Source organism: Euprymna scolopes, chromosome 6 (genome assembly GCF_053919585.1).
Source record: "Euprymna scolopes isolate OS-2025 chromosome 6, ASM5391958v1, whole genome shotgun sequence".
NCBI lineage: Eukaryota > Metazoa > Mollusca > Cephalopoda > Sepiida > Sepiolidae > Euprymna > Euprymna scolopes.
In genome coordinates, this window is record NC_136487.1 from 72,174,456 (window position 1) to 72,193,388 (window position 18,933).

The 18,933-nt window shown below is 34.7% G+C and overlaps 1 protein-coding gene across 7 annotated transcripts in view; it reads right to left on the reverse strand.

Moving 5' to 3' along the window:
• The window catches only part of LOC145277684 (uncharacterized), a 377,033-nt gene that overhangs the window by 345,248 nt on the left and 12,852 nt on the right, over positions 1 to 18,933 (reverse strand). The gene's annotated exons all lie outside the window — the stretch shown is intronic.

The window sequence follows — 18,933 nt, forward strand, 5'->3', positions numbered from 1 at the left end:
ATTTAATTATTGGAATTCGTCAAGTTGTTTCAAACCTGACGAAGGCCAAGGAATAGTTGGCCGAAACATTGTGAAACAACTATGAAAGATGAGGATAATAGTTTGTAAATAAATAAATAAAACAAATATGTCTTCTATCATGTCTGAAAGTGACACAATGTCTAACGAGCGAGATTGGAGATGCACCGCTGTACAACTTATGCTCTCTATCGATCCAAGTTATGACAACAGGACCATTGCAAGCACCCTCAAAATGCAAATCCGGGCAGTTCAACACTTGAGAGCATAGCTCATTGCCCTAGGGTTAATGTCTATGGTGTGGTTTCAAGTGAGGGCCACATCATGCAACCTCACATCTTTGAAGTCGGCTTGAAAGTCAACACCAAAGTTGATCTGGATGTGCTGAAGAGTTTGATGATCCCTTCGTGCAATCAGGTAGCCGCTGGCAGACCCTGGGTGTGGCAGCAGGACTCTGCGCCAACCCCAAGTCCAAAGAGACCCAGGCTTGACTTCAGAAGGAGTGCTATGACTTCGTACCTTTCTCTCACTGGCTCCCCCTCTTCTCCCCTGACCTCAACCCACTGGACTACTTCATTCGGTCATACGTAGAGATCATCACCGCCATCCACCAGGCTCCTGCCGACACTTGTGGAAAAGGCATGCTCCCAGTTCTGGACTCATACCAAGGCAGTGATTGAGACTGAAGGCAGATACATTGAATATATGTCAGCTCTACTCCATAATCAAGTTACCTGAATTGATTTTTTTCAATAAAAGTTTTAAAATAAAACTGCAGTGTTTTATTTATGGCGACAATTTTATCATTCTACCCTTTTTACAGGCATTTTTTTCTTCATGTGGCATATCACTTAGTTCTTATCGAAAATTGAGATTTTTATGTCAGATTTCAATGGTTGCTCCCCTCACTTCCCCCCACCCCCACCAATTTTTTTTAATCGTTTTGTTCGAGCTGGGAATGCAGCATCCTACCAGGCACCAAACATTTACCTGCTTTATCATATATGCCAACCGAGAGGTCTTTTTAAGGGTCTCTAACTGTCCCTTTAAATACGATCGTCTTGTTATCTCATTTTTTTTTTTTTCTATTTTCCATGTTAGGTCTAAATAACTTTCATTCTAAAATATCAACATCTCATTCTGAATAGACATTTCCTTTAGCGTTGTTACAGGTTGTTAGGAAGAAAAAAATTGTGATTTAATTTCTTTGCTCATATATTTTAATTTAAAAATGTAAAATTGCTGATCGTCAGACGAAATGCAAATTGTAATTGAGAAATGCCATTGTTTGCTAAAAATGAAAATTTTACCTTTTTCAAAAAGAATTAATCTAAAACTGAATAAACAATTTCTGCTGCCCTCTTGACTTAGTTACAGAACTTTGCATTCATTTTATTTTAAACACAATTGTTAGAATTTAAAAAAAAAAAAAATAAGTAAACTGAAAGTGAAATGTATTTTATTCAAAGTCGACAATTCTTTTTAAGATGAGAAAAAATAAATTATTTCAAAAGGATTTAAATGGTTACATTATGCAAAAATATAGTTAGCTGACTAGTATTTGTACTTGGCACGAATGCATTTTTGCTCACTTGATGTATTTTGTTTTCATTTTCAAAAGAGTTATACCAAGGAAAAGAGGAAACAGTCTAAAATTTAATGATTTTTTTTTTTTTTTTAGACTTTTCAAAGACTTATTTTATTAAAAGAAATTTATCTTTAAACAAACAAAAAAAAATTCATAAATTTTCCAAACAAATTTGAAACATTTGAAAATATTCTAATTTCACCGTCATATTTTACATCTAATAATTACATTTTATTAAAATTATACAAAAAATTCGGTACCAATGCACTTATTGGTGGTCCATGCTGAAATAATAACGCTATAATTTAGACAGCCATTCTTAACATGGGGAGGGTGTTTTGTACCAATTCTGTACTTTAAAATTTAATAAAAACATATCAATTTTAATTAAACTTTAGAATACTATTTTTTTTTTTAAATAGTGCAGATCAATAAGTGCATTAGCACCAAAAATTTCATATTTTAAATTCAACGTTATATTTGTGCATTCAAAAAATTATATTAAAATCAATTATTTGGAAATATAGAATGTTACATTTTATTAGTAAGTCACAAAAATAATTTAAAGTATTGTTGCTCATATAGTAAATGTTTTCAAGGCTAAATTAATTCAATAAATATTTCCATAAGTAATGATTTGTTACTTCATTTTTACTGAACGTTTTTTGAATTATAAAATTTTGCTTTGAAAAATCATTAAACTTTGGGTTGTCTCCTCTTTTCCTAGTATATCTCTTCAGAAAATGAAAAAAATACTTCCGGTGAGCTAATGTGCACTTGTGCTTTATACTTTATACTAGCCGAGGTGCCCAGCATTGCCCGGGTGTTTGGAGGTGCGTGTTGAGCAAAAAAAGTAGTAGTAGGCAGGTAGGTATGTTCGAATCCGCACCATGAAGGAGGAAAAGAACATGAAGAAAAAAAAAAAAAGTGACGTCTTTGCCGTTGCGTCCAGTGGAAGTGGTGAAGGTTTAAATTAAGGCTAGTCAATCGAAAAGAGGGCATGACTTTCGAAAATATCGGCGAAAACAGGCGATCTTTCCTTTCCCTTTCTTTGAACTATTCTCATCTTGAGTTATTTTCAATGTTTCGATCAATGTAACCTACAACCTTCTTCAGGTGCATCTTGTTGAACTGAAATCTGCATGGAATTTCGAATGGAACCTTTTTTTTAATCCATGCTCTCATTCTATCAAGGACCTGTGATGTAGTGGATAAAGTATTTAATAAAATTCAGTTGTAAAAGTTACTCTTCTGGAGGTTGAAGGTTCAATTCTCAGTGTGGGTAGAATTGCTAGCTAATAAATTGCAATACAAGCTGCTTCATTAACCCATCACCCACCAGTGTCTCATTAATGGGACGCTCAAAAACATCTACATCTAAAAGTTTCATTTAATTCGGCAGGTAATGGGTTAAGATACTTCATAAACACATTTTCCATAACTGTCAAAATTTGTGTGTTTGAATAATTTTAAATTCATTTGCAATAAATTTTTGTAGCAACTTTGGAATTTTGCATGAATAAATTTGAAATTAAATCATGAATTTACGAAAGGTGTACTTTACGAATAAATAATCTGTAACTCAATCGCAATAAATGGCAAATTCTTGTACAAAAAAAAAAATGAGTATATAAAATGTTTTAAAGATTGGGTGGTTTCTCCATTGCTTGTTCTAAAATGGGTCACCATATTTGAAAGGTTGGGAACTACTGCTCTAGAAACTTTCCAAATTGTATTAACATGCTAAGTCATGTGTCAATATAAAAAAAAGTGCCCCCTCTCCTTCCCTACATTAGCTTATTGAATTAGCGAATCTCGTTGCCGACATAAAAACATTTTGTGAGCATTCATACTTAAATAGGATTTCTTATTCTTTTGGGGCTATTTTTACATAGGAAAGACAATTAGGATTAATAATTCAATTGTATTTTTAAGGTACACACTCGTAAATATACACTGTTGTAGACCATTAAAATAAAATAGAGCCCACTTTAGGTTCAAGAAACATACATATTGATTTCATGTAAAACTTCTGACAAACATTTATTGCATGATATCGTGCGAGCGTTTATTCATTGTACATAACTTGGATAGAAACATAGAATTTCTTTTTTTCTTCTTTATTTACTATTAATTGAATATTTATTCCTCTTTATCAGTTTAAGTTCATAAATAGCTACATTTTGTAAAATAAAAAGTGTAGAAAGTGTAATATGTGATTCGGAAGACTGGATATTTGAGGCACACTAACACTGATATTGTGTACTTCAGATACATCAATTACTTTTATAAACCTAAGAGATGGTTGAGAAGAGATTTCCAGATATTCTATATACGGCAAGCTTGTTAAGCAAACCTTTGTAAAAGCCTATTAAAGGTCTTTGATATCATCAAAGACTATTGCTCTGGAAAAGTAGCCACTGTTGATAGGTTCACTGATCTTGTGTGATATTACAGTCAGCATGCCAGCTATTCATCTTGCAAGACGAAATCCATATAGCTAGAAAAACTATGAATTTATCCGAATTTATTTCAATTAATGCCATTTCATTTCATCATTTCAATAAAAACAGTTACAAAGTTAATCTTCCACCTATATGACTACAAGATATGGCCACTGAAAGTTACTAATCAATGGAAACTGGAAGTCTTTGACAAACACTGCCTTCACCACATTGTCAGAAATCTGTGTCCCAAATGCGGTTTTCCACCAACATTAATCTTTAGTCTCAGACATCTGTCTTGTTGCATTGACATTTTTTATGGTTTGGATATGCGGCTTGCTGCCTGGAGAGAAAGCAAACTCATGATATAATCGTCCCTACCTGCCTGAGTGGTGCAAGTGTGTTGATGGACAGCTAAGGACTGAGACAAAAACCATCTGACTGAACTTAGATCTACAAGTAGTCGATCTTTGACAGTGAAATTTTGATTGATTAGTCATCTTGTGCAATCTTGCTCAGGACCAACCTGCATGGACCACCATAATTAGAGATGTAGTGCAGACCAGGGAAAAAGCTGGCTCAACCCAATCAGGGTAAACACTGTTGCAACAATAACAATTTTATTTACACTATCAATCAATCAATATTGAATACATCTTTCACTCCCTCACTCAAAACTGAAGATCATAAAAAAAAAAAAAAAAAAAAAAAAAAAGAAAGAATTGTTTTTAAAAAGTATTGTTCTGGGCTCAGCATACAAGGTAATACGTTTTCCTATTCCACTACGGCTGGGCCAGCTAGTTATCACTTCGCAAGGTCCTTAACTTAAATTACTTAAACTAATAACCATTTCATTGTTGTAAATACAAAACACTTTCACATTTATTCATGTACACTAGACCCTCCAGGTCTAAGCAGACCTCACAACGTCATTGGTATGAATAAATTTAAAATGAAAACGAAATGTTTTAAGATTTTTTAAAGTTCTAAAAAAAAAAAAAAAGAATGTTAAAATAATGTATGTGAAATAAAATAAGTGTTTCTTTCCTAGTGTAACATAACTATAATAAAGGTGGATGTATGTTTTCATTTTATTTAAGTGTAAGTTCTCAGAATTAAGGAATCCTTTTTTGGCGCTAACACTAAATCTATAGATATAGATATTCAGATGTTCCATCAAAATTCACTTTTACCTCCAAAATGTTGGGTTAATAAAGCATTGGAGAACATTAATTTTTGTCTGCCTAATTTTACCAATATGTTACACGATAGCATGTGGTCTTTTTGTATTTGAATATCCAAGTTAGTGCTGATACTAAACAAGAAAAATGTGCACCATTCCTCATCTAAACCAATTGTAACCATACCAAGTGGATTTCATTTGGGCTTCGAACACTATTTTAAATAATTGGTCAGGATTTACTTGTAGGGAAAGTATCCTCATGCCAGATTTTCTGGACAAATCCCTGTACAGAGATCGCTCGCTCGCGCCCACACACTATCGGTTAGATATGTGCATACATGTTTTAGTGGAATCCCAATTCAAAAAGACCACTTCAGACAAAAAAAGAAGGGGGAGGCAATATTGAAAAGAGAGTCACAATTACATTCACATTCGTTTTTTTTTATAAGATATTCGGATGTGGTTTATGCTCTGAAAGAAGGTGGGATGTATACTTTGTGAATGTGAATAGTGGAGGTTTTGAAAGGAGATGTTTTTTTTTTTTGTTTTTGTTTTTTTACATGGGGGTCACCACTAATCAAGGCCCGAAGGCCACTCAGGGATAAGGGTTATTGCGTGTACAGTAATCAATGAGATAGTATTGTAGTAATCATTAGTATTGGGAGTTTTGATAGAGTGTCTTACTTAAGGGGGCGGTTTGTTAGGAGTTTGTTTATGTTGGACTTGAAGACGTCCAAGTTGTAGTCAGGTGGGAAACAGGCAAGCGACAGAGAGTTCCACTGGCGTGCAGTTCTAAGAAAGAAGCTCTGCTCATGGAATCTACGTTTGGATTTAGGCAGAGATAAAGAGTGGGGAAAATTATTGACAGTAGTTTCAGCCAGACGGGTGTTTCTCATGTAAGATTGGTGAGGGGGGACGAGGGATTGGAGCTCAGATGAGCACATGCCATGGAAATAGCGATAAAACAAAGACAGGCTTGCAACGTCTCTTCTGTGGGAGAGAGGTTGCAGGGAAGAGAAAAGGGCATCCCCACTAGACCACAAAGTCTATTTTGTACTCTGTCAAGGCAAGATAGGCTGTTTTTAGCAGCTCCTGCCCAGATGTGGCAGCAGGATTCCATCCTTGGACGTACTTGGCTTTTATAAAGATAGAGAATTGCATCAGTAGTGAGAGATCTTCTGGAGTGGTAGAAGGATCCCACCATTTTCCCAGCGTCCCTGGCAACAGATTTGATGTACGTGTTCCATTTTAGATCAGGAGTAAAGGTCAAGCCCAGAAGCTTGTCAAAACATGGAGCCTCCCCAAGACGAGAGCCATCCATTTCAATTGATGCCAGATGGGGATCAGAGCATTGATGATGTAAAGATAGAAGCTTGGTTTTGGATGCATTAAAAGTGACCAGCCACCTCTTCCCCAATTGTACTACGTGCTCAAGATCAGAGGAGAGAGAATTAGAGAGAACTTTGTCATTTACGGCCTTTGATGTGTTGCCATAGATGGTCGCGTCATCAGCATAGATGTCAACGAATGATTTAAGTATGTGTTTTGGGAGATCATTGATGTAGATCAGGAAGAGAGTTGGACCCAGGATGGACCCCTGAGGTACTCCAGCATTAATACTGTGGGCCTCTGATTTCTGCCCATCAACCACTACTCTTATGAACCTGAGGGGGTGAAAGAAGAGGGAAAGTACAATCCCATGTGGTCACGCTGTAGCAGCAGGGAGGTATTAGTATTATTTTAACTTGGCAGTTGTTTATTGGCCCAAGTTTTTGCTTTGATCTGAAGTAATGTTATACCCTCATTGCGGTTACTTCCCTATCTTAGGTTTTTGTAGTTGTTTTTTCTTTTCTGGTGGCGAGTCCATTATGCCTCTATTTTATTGGTAAGTTCTATTTATTTTTTTAATTTATTTTATTCCTCGCTTTTTATCTGTTCATTTGTTTCTTGTTTTCAAATTATTTTTTATTTATAAGATATATATCCATATGGTCAAATGAACAGATATATAAGCTTATTTATATGATAAATAAAAGTAGTATACTGAGAGATATATTTTCCACTACCGCAGTGTCTAAAGTAATTACAGCAGTAAAGGTTTTTATTTCTATATATAAACTTAATTTCGATGGTTGTCATTCTTTCATTTGGGTTGTTTAGCTTTTCCTTAATGCTAGAGTATAAATATATTTTATGCTTCGTTATAGAGATAGGTTTTCCTGACCATCTACATGCAAACAGGTAGATAATAGCATATATTTGTCTATATAGGTGAAATATTCCATTCCCAAAACCCTCTAGTTAGAGAACTTGGTTATCATTTGGGATCAATTATGTGGTTGGTTTCCTTATGTAACGCTGCTTTACGATAATACTTCTTGTAGGTATATATTCAATATTCCAATTACAAGTGTGCTGAAACTATGGATTATTTTAGTTGATTGTTTTTGGTTGTTTAATTATTAAGTATGCAAAATGCACTCACCTTTATCCAGCTGGTGGCATATTGTGTTTCTGTTTGTTTACTAAACCAGTAGCGCTTGAGATGGTGTTGAGTGGTAACGAGAGGATGGTTTCTTCTTTAATTTAGCTAAGTTATTTATGCTAACTCATTGTATGTGCGAGTTCCTTCACCATGGCTTTTTAAATGGCTGAACTTATCTTTTGCAAATTTCACACAAAGGTTATTCCATGTTAAATTATCCAAGGCTTGACACCCATATCCATAGATCTGGCTGTGGTTTGCATTGCAGATAGACAATATAAGAGCTAAGAAATTCTGAAAATTTGAGCACGTAAATCTAAGCGGTTTCCGATTTATAGGATTTTTTATTTAGGCATAAGTTGCATGATGCGACGCCTGGGTGATAATTTTGTGATGTCATCTCTTTGTATATTTTCTGATTGAAAGATCATATGGCCCTAAAAATTCACTCAGGTGAGTTTTTTTTTTTTTTTTTTTTTTGACTCGAGGAATCCAAGAATGGCCATCAGATTTGTTAAAAAAAATGAAGCCTTGTAGAGATAAATAACCCTTGTGTGAAATTTGCAAAAGATAAGCTCAACAGTTTCAGAACCTATGATGAAGGAACTCACACAAAGTGACTTTTATATAATGTGTGTGTGTGTGTGTGTGTATCTGCTCACATGTATGTGTGTATGTGCACATATGTATTTTCTGTCTAGAAAAAGTGACAATGAAGAGTAGAAATAATTATCCTTTTTTATGGAGAAATAAAGTAAATATTATATTTGTTCAAGTAACTTTCTTAATCCTATAAGAAAGCTTGAGAGTTTTGGATCAAACTTAACTGATCGAATAAAATCCACCAGAAATTAATTATTTGGATCATTTTTTTTTTTTTTTTTTTTTTTTTTTTGCTGTTTGGTGGGAGCAATAAACATAAACATCTTTTAATAACCAGGTGATTTAACGGTTACTTAAACAGGATTTCTTTTTAGGAGATCGCCCACAAATCTCTATCTTTGATGTAATCAGGTTTCAATAAACAGAGTATCATTTTCAGCTAAAAGCAGACTCAGGGAGCAGATCATCAACTAACCATAAACCACAGTTGATGGATCAAATTAAATGAGGAAGATTGCAACATCAATAGAATATCAGGGAAAAAAAAAAAAAAAAAAAAAAAAAAAAAAAAAAATGGGGAGATGGCTTATTTGCAATGACAGTCTTAAAGTAACTTTTTTATTTGTTTTGTTTATTACATTTTCACCCCAAACAAGGCATATTGCCACTTTGGTGTAGGGGTCTACTATCAGAGGCAACAACTACTGAGGTACTATATTGGGATTTGGGCAGCAAGATGTCAGTTTACGTTACACTTGAACTTCTGCATGTCAGTACAGTTGGGGAAGCATGGACCTAGAATGGAATTCCAGAGTCTAGCGGTTCTGGGGAAGAAACTACTGGAGTAGAAAGATCTTTTACATCTAGGGATCTCTACTGTGTGGGGGTGGGATTTAGCTGCTTGTCGGGTTTGTCGAGGGTGTCTACGTCGTGGGGGCACAACTGTCTGCAGTCCGCCACAGCATTCACCATTAAAATACTTGTAGAACAGGCAGAGGGATGCAACATTTCGTCGATGGGACAGAGGCTGAAGCTTAGATGCCAGTTCAGGGCCTATCAGATTGGCGACTTTATTGAACCTTGTCAAGGAGCAAGAGACTAGTAGCAGATGCACCAGCCCAAATGTGACAGCAATACTCCATACATGGGCGAATGGTGGCCTTAGGTACAGGATACTTTTGGGTGCTAGTAGTTTTCTAGCACAGTAGAGAGAGCCCACCTTCTTCGCAACGGTCCCGGCAATTAAAGTTTTTCAATTCTTTGGTGCATGTACTTCAATAAACTCTATAATTTAAAAAAAATTTTTTTCAGCAGTATTCACCCAAGACGGGTTGAACCAGATTCCTCTTGCCAGTCGCCTGTATATCCTGGTTAGGAGAGAAAGTTACATTATGTCTTCGTAGTTTTTGCATGGAGGTGTAAACAGCCTCCTACATATAGTGTCTGGTACTCTGAAATAGTCACCCATCTGGTACTGGCCAGACTCAACATTGCTTAACTTTGGTGATCTAATGAGAACATGGGTGAACGTGATTATGCTGTAAAAATATTGGTGCATTTGGTAAGTTTTAATTTTAAATTTTACTTGGTATATGATAGCATCATAGTTTTCAATCACGTTTGCTTCTGTATTCGATTACAGAAGTTTAAATTAAACAAAAAAATTTTTTTTTAATGTTAATGCACTTAATCTTTGAAGAGTCTCATTTTGGAAATGGGAAAATGGTCATGAAAATGTTTACTATCAACTTCTCTCATACATAAAATAAAGTTAGTTTATCATTTCTTTGTAATAGCCATCTTACAAAATCAATATTTGATTCTTATTAGTTTGTCTTGTGGACCATAGCAGCATGTTCTTAATAAAATAATCTAATTAAATTTAATTTCTTGGAATTAAGGATTGCAAGAATTAAAAAAAAAATTTTTTACCCAATCTTATAACCTTAGTAGCTAAGATTAATGAAGATGCCTGTTAAATTGATTTACAATAATGTTAACAATTTTTGTAAATCAAGTGTAGATATGGCACACTAGGGCACAATAATAGCCCTTTTGAGGGAGCCCCAACTCCCTACATTATACCCAACTTGTATTCAAATGGAGACGAGCATAGTTTAACATGTGCTATTAAAACCATGGCAGAGATGGCAATCTTTAGCTAGACTCAGAATGACAGATATTTCAAACTGACAAGTGAACATATCAGAACTGCTTAGCAGTTAAAATTAGGAAACATGTTGGCAACGGGTCGCATGCCTCAACCCTAGAGTTAAAAATGCTTCACCAACATTAGGATAAACCACTATTTTAATAAAGAAAAGGCATTGTTCATTTATTTTGTGTAGCATGCACTTCTCAGCTGATGGAACCTACCACTAATAACAGCAAGAATTCGGCAGAAGACATCAAGAAGAGACCTATCAAGCAAATTTAGCAGACGTCATATCAACTCCTTGTCTAAAGCCTGTCTGCATATCATTATATCGTGTTTAACACCTAGAGAGCCGGTTGCTATGCCAGGATGTGACCGTTCTTCCAGAGATATCCCCATGACACGAACACACCAAGTCAGTCTCCCCATAAACAATCGGGTTACGACAACAATTATGCTGACAGTTGAATAGAATAGATTTAGCAGGACTCTGCATCTGACAGTATACCTTTTAAATATACACAAAACACATTTTTGAATTTTTTACATTCAGATTTACGCCAAACATGACTTGTGATGCTGATCTATGAGACCATTACCCTTCCCCCTCTCTTGGATTATGATTTGTAACAATAATTTACTTAGAAGTTTAGCATTACCACAGGTTAGCTAGCTTTTTATTTCCGCAAGTATTTTAAAATGATTTTTCTGTAGTTAAACATGTGATCTACTCAGCCAATCAATGCTCGATATTTATTACACCTCCCTCTTCCATACTATTTAACGTGCATCAAATATTAGTTTTGTTTTAGTTCCTTTATCTGCAATTGAGCTGACAGCTTTAAAATATCTTTTTAATCAATCCTTTACCCACCAGTGTGAGGTACTATGTAGTACCTATTTACAATGTCTCCCCACGGGACAGAGTCAGACACCAGGGTTGTTTTTTTAACGTGGAGAAAAGGTATAAAAATAAAAAAAATTGTCTCGGTCGTGAAGGACTGCTCCTCCACCGAAAGAGAACAAGAAATGGAAGTGCTGCATCTGAAGAACAGATACTACACTGATCTTGGCCAAAAGGCCAAGGATACTATGTAGTAATAGCGTATCTGACATGTGTTAGCGAAAAAAAGAGAGGAAATTATGATTAGAAATTTAGCAAACGTGTTGATGGTGACGTCACTAACAAAGTCAGGAGTAAGAGGTGCTAAAAGGACCAAAAAGTTCTGCCTCTTTGGCTTTTGTGTGGGGCAGAATGGCTGTGTTTCCGGAGAACCTCTCCCAGTCCTTCACGGGGAAATGAAGGCGGTAATATTACTACATACATGTAAAGAAAAATATATTTATGTATTATGATTCTAAGAGCAATTTACAAAAACTTTTTTTAATAGTAAACCTCAAAACCTATATGTACTGTTATCACCGTTATATAGTTGTGGAACAGGAGAAATTATCTGTTATTTATCTGTCTGTCGATCTAGCTATCTTTGATAGCTAGATGTGAATGGCGAGATGTGAATGTTTTGATAAACTTGTCAAAACTATAAAATGGACAAATTGCACCAGAAGCTCTAAAAATAGCCGACCGAAAGGACGTGGTTGTTACCACATGATCAGGTTAGCTGGACATAAGAGTCGGAGTTGGAATTTGGATGTAAAGAGCGGGCGGGTTAACGTTGTCTCATTACAACCATCATGTAACAACTATGAACACAAATATATTGTTACATAATAGGGATATTACATCAATAAAGATTAAATCACCTAGTGTAGATTTTGACAAGGGTCACACTTAGTGCATTTCATAACCCTAATCTGCAAAACAGAATTGTTTTATAAGATGGGTTAACCTAAATGTTGAGGAAGATCAAAAGATAGACAAAACAGAGGCAATGAATGACGTCATATTTTTCGAGCCGAGAGAAACAAAGGTTTACTAACAAGTCTCATATTTAATCAGTTTGGAATTTTGTATAGAGTTCAGATTTTGAAAAGATGCACATAAAGATAGGGAGGTTACATCTCGTGTTAGGACGATGAATCAGAATCGGAAAAATCAGAACTTTTTTGGGTATCAGAATCAGAATTGTTTATGTAGATTTTCCGATGCCAAAAACGATCACTTTACTTATCTTTTTTTATTTTTGTTGAAAACAAAATATTTCACTGCTGGTAGTAATGATAAAAAAATATTTATTAATTTTAAACTACCAGTAAACCTAAAATCTATAGGTCATCTCTTAAAAGTGTATTTTTATTTGAGAAAATATCTGCACATTTAACATGTTAATGTTACGGCAAATGGGGGAAAATAGCAACTCTATAGTTAAATATTTAGAGATTTATAAAAAATTGGAGAAAAAAAAAAAAAAAAAAAAAAAATCGCCCCATTACTAGTTACACAAGCCAAAATGTTGTGAAGATAACTAAAATGAGAACGGTAAACCAAATAATAAAGATTATCAATCCTCAACTCAAAATATCCATATTCAGATTCTATTTAATTGAGTCAACATTTACTCCCATTTCATATCAGAGTGCATCTTAGAGTATTCGAAACTATGAAGCTATTCCACATTTTTCTTAAACTCCCAAAAAGGAGAGCTCACTAACAGATTTAGTTTAACGTCAAAACCAAAAGGAATAAATGTGAGTAACTTAACAAAGACCATAGTTCTGATATGTCAAAAGTATTAGACATATTGGTTTTAGGGTGCAGTCCGAAAGTGTTTAAGAAAATCATATTTGGTTTAACATCTATTTTACATGTTGGTAGGTGTTGGATGGCTTTTAGAAACCGGCTTTCAAACTAACCTATCTTTGGTCAGGTCTTTATGTCTTAAATCTATTTTCATCACTTTCTCCCATGTTTTCCTTCACCTTCCCCTGTGATCTGATTCTGCTATGTCAACTGCTCCACACTCACTAACCCAAAAACTTATTCTTTCAATGTGGCCATACCACCAAAGTCTCCTGTTCTACACACATCTCTCTATACTATAGAGTCATCAGTAAAATCCATTGTATTAATCTTATATGATGAAATATAAAAAAATATTTACAAAAATAAAAAGCAGATTCAAAAGACTCAATTTTTAGTCCCCCAACAAAAGGAGGGTGGACTTGTAAATTCACCCTTGTCCGTTCATCTGTCCCCACTTTTCTTAAAAACTATGCCTTGGAATTTTTTTGAAATTTTGTACAAACATTAAACATGATAGGAGTAAAAAAGTAACAGAACAGATTTTCCGGGAAAACTCTGGTTGCCCCCCCCCCCTAAGAGTGCCTTTCTGATTAAAATGGCTAAAATTGACACGAGCTTAAAAAAAAAAAAAAAAAAAAAAAAAAAAATTGATGCCTTCGATTTTTATAAAACTTTCTGAAAAGTTGCAACTGATTTCTATATAATTTTGTTTCTCTATACTCCGCGATAACTCTTGGGTGTGCCCCAGGAGTTCTTTTAGGGAAAACACTCCATTTTTGTGACTCTTTTACCATATTTTTTCAAAATTTTCTGTGTATGTCTATTTAGCAGTTTTGCATGGTGCTGAACTCAAATTTAAATATGAAAAGGCTTTGGGGACTTTAGGGGCTAAATGGGGAGGGGGGAATGATCGATAGTCATTTCTTTATTTGCATGGTGCAGAACTAAAATTTACATATGTTAAGACTATAAAACTGCACCGTTTGTTCATTTTCACCATGATTTGACGTCTCCTGGGGACTTTTGGGGCTAAATGAGGGGAGGGGGGCAACACTGAACTTAGTCATTTATTTTTATGCTTTGTTCACTGTTTACTAAAGGGGACCATGCATATTTCACTTGTTTTTCTAATTTTTGCAAACCCATGATCCTAAGAGATTGAACAGTTTCAGCACATGACTTGTTGACAAGCACATGACAAGGTTGGCAGTTCAATCTTCAGTATGAGCAACTGAAAAATACAATTTCAAATTACTTAGATGGAACGAGAGCATGCTACCTTCGTGAAGTAAATAAAGAGTTTCATTAGAAATTTTGTCCAAATTCGACAAAAACATTTGAGTTCGACAAGATACAACTGAAGAAGGTGAGAGGTTACATCGACCGAAACGGTGCGAAAATGACATTCAAGATGAGAACAAGAGTCTGCTGAATCCAAATAACCAATCCTCATCTCAAAAATAAAGAAACATAAGAGGCTAGTTATGTTTGTAACAATGATGCTTATATTGTGCAGGTTTCATTTTTTTTTTATACAATCTCTATATAAATAAAATGAACTCATTTTTTCCCCGTCTGATTTTGACATTAATAGGATTAAAAATCAAGATATTTCATGCAAATATAATATGCACAAACGGCAGAACAATATCTGAGGTGTGTTATAGGTTTATTATTTCTCAAATTCCTCGATAATCTTAGATTTCTATACTTTTTCTGCTGAGAAGTCACGGCCAAAATCGGTTAAGATCAATGGAAGTGGTAAAATATTTTCTCTCTAATAAATTCCTCCTCCCCCTGCCACCACTTAACACCGTTTGGGGATCGTTCACAAGGAACAGTTGAGAAGAGAACACCGGTTTGGCTTCGTAGTTCTTTCATGTGAAGTTATTTAAAATCACTAAACTAAGCTGCAGTGCTCTGTGGCGTAGTGGTTAGCGTGCTGGACAATTCACATTATATTTTCACGTTCGCGCCGACCTACCGTAGTCGGTTTTTTTTTTGTTTTTTTTTTTCCTAAACAACTGGAATGGACTTTTCTTGGTGGCCGAACTGTTAACGTTGCAGATGTTTTTTTTTTTTGTTTTTTTTCACACTTTATTTTCCTACTTTTACTCATGACTCCGGGTTTGATCCTTCCTACTTACCTACCATAACATTTTTTAAAACTCCCCCCCCCCCCGTCCCGGAAACAAACACTCGGGCAACGCCGGGTACCCCCGCTAGTTTGTCAATAAAGAGAGTCATATTACACACGACATACCAATAACAATATCTCCTAATAAGTCATTCTTAACGGCATGTTTACGAGGCTTAAAGAATTAATCAATTCTGGTCTTTATAATTGTACATAACATACATTCCAACTTTTAATTAATGTTTTTGTACTAACTTTACGCTATGCATGTCAGTGTTTCTTACAAATTTGTCAAACGACAAGAAAATATGAAAAAAAAAAACCAGATACAAGTAAAAGATTATGGAAATATAATGACCACTATTATCATTAATGTTAGTATTATTATTACCTTGGCGATTGGTGGAATTGTTATAGTTTGGTAAACGTGTGTATTTTTCTATAAAAATTTGAAACTCTTATAAATCGTTCATTTTTTTGCTAAATCTTTATGTCTTTGGCAGAAGGTGCTGAAGAAGAGACATATTGGAGTGCACACGACGAAATACCAAGGTTTTATGTATGACATGAAAAGAAACTGGAATCTTGGGAAGATCTATCATTCTAGTAATTATAAGAGCAACTGGACTCATGAAAGCAAATTTTACAAAAACAAAAAAACTACCTGGCAAATATACCCAGTGAACCAAGTGCAAGAGAAATTCAAACAATTGCGCTTATAAGGACGGTCAGAATCTTTAAAAGATCTCTCGGATGGGATATATGAGACAGTGGATGAATGTTTGGTGTCTGATAGGATGCCTCATCCCCAACTTGAACAAACAGATAAGAAAATTAAAATAAAAAAATAAAAAAATAAAAATATATATATATATATATATAAATAATTCTGTGTAGAATGTACAGCAGACCAATGTTGACCAGAATTGTAAGAATACTAACAATAAATAAAACTATTTGTATCTCAGTTTTCATTTATATATATATATATATATATATATATAATTTGGCTACTTTTGTGATCAAGTGCGGAGAACCGCTTGAAATATATTAAAAAAAAAAAAAAAAAAAAAAAAAAACCCTTGTACCATTGAAATTACTATTCAAGAAACGCATGTGGACATTTTAACATATCTATAAAAGTGAAAGTGTCTGTCTGTCTATGTACATTTCCCTACACAATTACTGTCAATTTTCAGTCTACAGACTCAAAATTTTATATACAGGGTATTGAGATTTGGGAAAATCTTTGTAATGCGTTTACAGCCAGAAATTTAGCTGTTAAGGGGTCAAAGTTCAACGATTTGACTTGAGAACTCTACCAAACTCCTCCGCCAATTTTGGGCATAAACATTTGAAATTTTAGATATAGGTTCTTTGGGCATGGATCTAACTTAATAACCGGATTTGAACCCAAAACAATAAGTGTTAAGAGGTTATAATAGGGGTCAAAGTTAAAAAAATTTTTACCTTTGTGGTCTCCACATTTGAAATTTTACATAAAGGGTATTCAGAGATAGGGCAAGCTTTTTAATCGGTTTGGGTCAAAAATTTGAGCAACCAATATATAAATGTATGTATGTATGTTTGCATGTCTGCCTGAAACTTTCGACGGAGGCAACGGATTTTCACAAGATCAGTATCTTTTGAAGCTCGACCCTTCAGACGACAAATACCGAAAAATTGGCTAAAAACATTAATTTCATCACCCTCAACTAAGCACTTCTCTACAGGGAGGGGGGGGTCGCTTTTTTCGGCGATATTTTCAAAAGTCATCCCCTCTTTTCAATTATCTAGCCTTAATTTAAACCTACGTCACTTCCGGTTTGGCGGTGGTCGTAACAGCAAAGACGTCACTTTTTTTTCCCATTCACAGTACGGGTTGAAGCCTATCTTCCTACTACCACATTTTTTTTTTTTTTTTTTTTTTTTTGCTCAGCACACACCTCCAAACACCCGGGAATGCCAGGTACCCATGCTAGTATAATATGAGAGAGAGATATATATAGATAGATAGAGAGAGAATAAATAATGATACCTTGTTAAAACTCCATTGGTTGCTTCACCTTTAGAAAGTATTTACTTGGAAAGTATATATATATTTAAAAAAAACTCAACTGTAGTGTGTGTATCTCTGATGTTTGTGTGTCCGCTACAAAAAGTAAGGTTAGAGAACCTACATAAAATCTAAAAGTGTATATTTATGGAAAATTTACCAGCAAAGGATAACGGAAGTATCCTTGAATCTCCAAATGCATCTCAAGTGGCCTACGAGGGCATAACCTTAAAACACTAAATATGCTCTATTTTATGAAATTTAAATTATATTGTGTAAAATTTTCTGGGGGAAAAATAATTTAAGTTGTCCCAAATTCCTAAGTACCCTCCTAATCCAAGGGAGCTATAGGGACTGAACCTCCTTTAACAATTCAAATATATCCTATTTTAATGAAAATTCTATCACATGCATAAAGTTCTTCAGACAATAAAAGTGGTCCCAAATCTTTGTTATTGTAGGAAAATTCGAAAAATGAAATGTTTTTATATATCGAAAAAAGGCTTTTTTCGCCAGGCTTCTCAACTACGTTACTTTTATTTAGAACTTTCATAATACTTTCAAGATTATAATACCTACGATTTGCAAACAGACGTCGTCTATCTTTTATTTGTATCAACTTTTATAAAATTCCCTCTATTCCGTCAATTCGCGTGTTGATCTATTTCGTATAAATAAAGCAAAATTAATCAGAGCAAAGTAGGTTGCCTGGCTTTCCTGCCAGGGACGCCCAGAAAGCAATTAGCTTCATATCAGACAATTGCTATTCATTTGGACACTGCCAGAGCTCCCCCTTTTTGAGAGGAGCTGGTTTTTCCCAACATCGTGGGGAAAACGGGGCAGAAAGCTGACAGCTTAACTGGCCTCCAGCAAGACGTTCATTTCTGCGCTTGCGTGAACTCATTCACTTAGCAAGTCAACTTTTTGATTGACATCGATAAATTTGAACGCTTTTCACTTCCTTTCGCGTCTTAGCATAGTGGAAAGACGTCAGCTTTTTTTTCATTTTCTTTTCCGCCTTCGCATGGCGGCTTCTAGCCTGTCTGCTTACTACCACTTTTTTCTCCAAACACGGGCAAAGCCAGGCACTCCTGCTAGTTAATACATATATCCAAAAATTACAAAGATAAGGTAGAAAATTGATTAATGAAAATCGTTTTTGAAGACAAATTGAGTTTTGCAAATAAAAAAAATAAAAATGGAGAGTTCTAATTATAACAAAAGGGAGATAAATCTTTTCTGAAAACTGAAGATTTGGCCAATTTAGCCAAACTCAATTTTCCCTAATTGTCTTCGAAAGCCCGTTTTCATTAATAATTAATTTTTCTACCTTACTGTTTTTTTTCTCGTAATTTTTAGATATGTTCGTTACTGCAACATAATTGAGTAGATATAATTTGTTTCGCCTGAAATTCAATATTTAATTTTTTGAATTTCGCTACAATAATGAGGAACCCAAATCTTTATATCTGTTTTTAAATCACTTTGAATTCTAACTGTGGCATTTAATGATCCGAGAGATTAAAAATAAATAAAATTCCTATGTCAAGATTGGAGTGC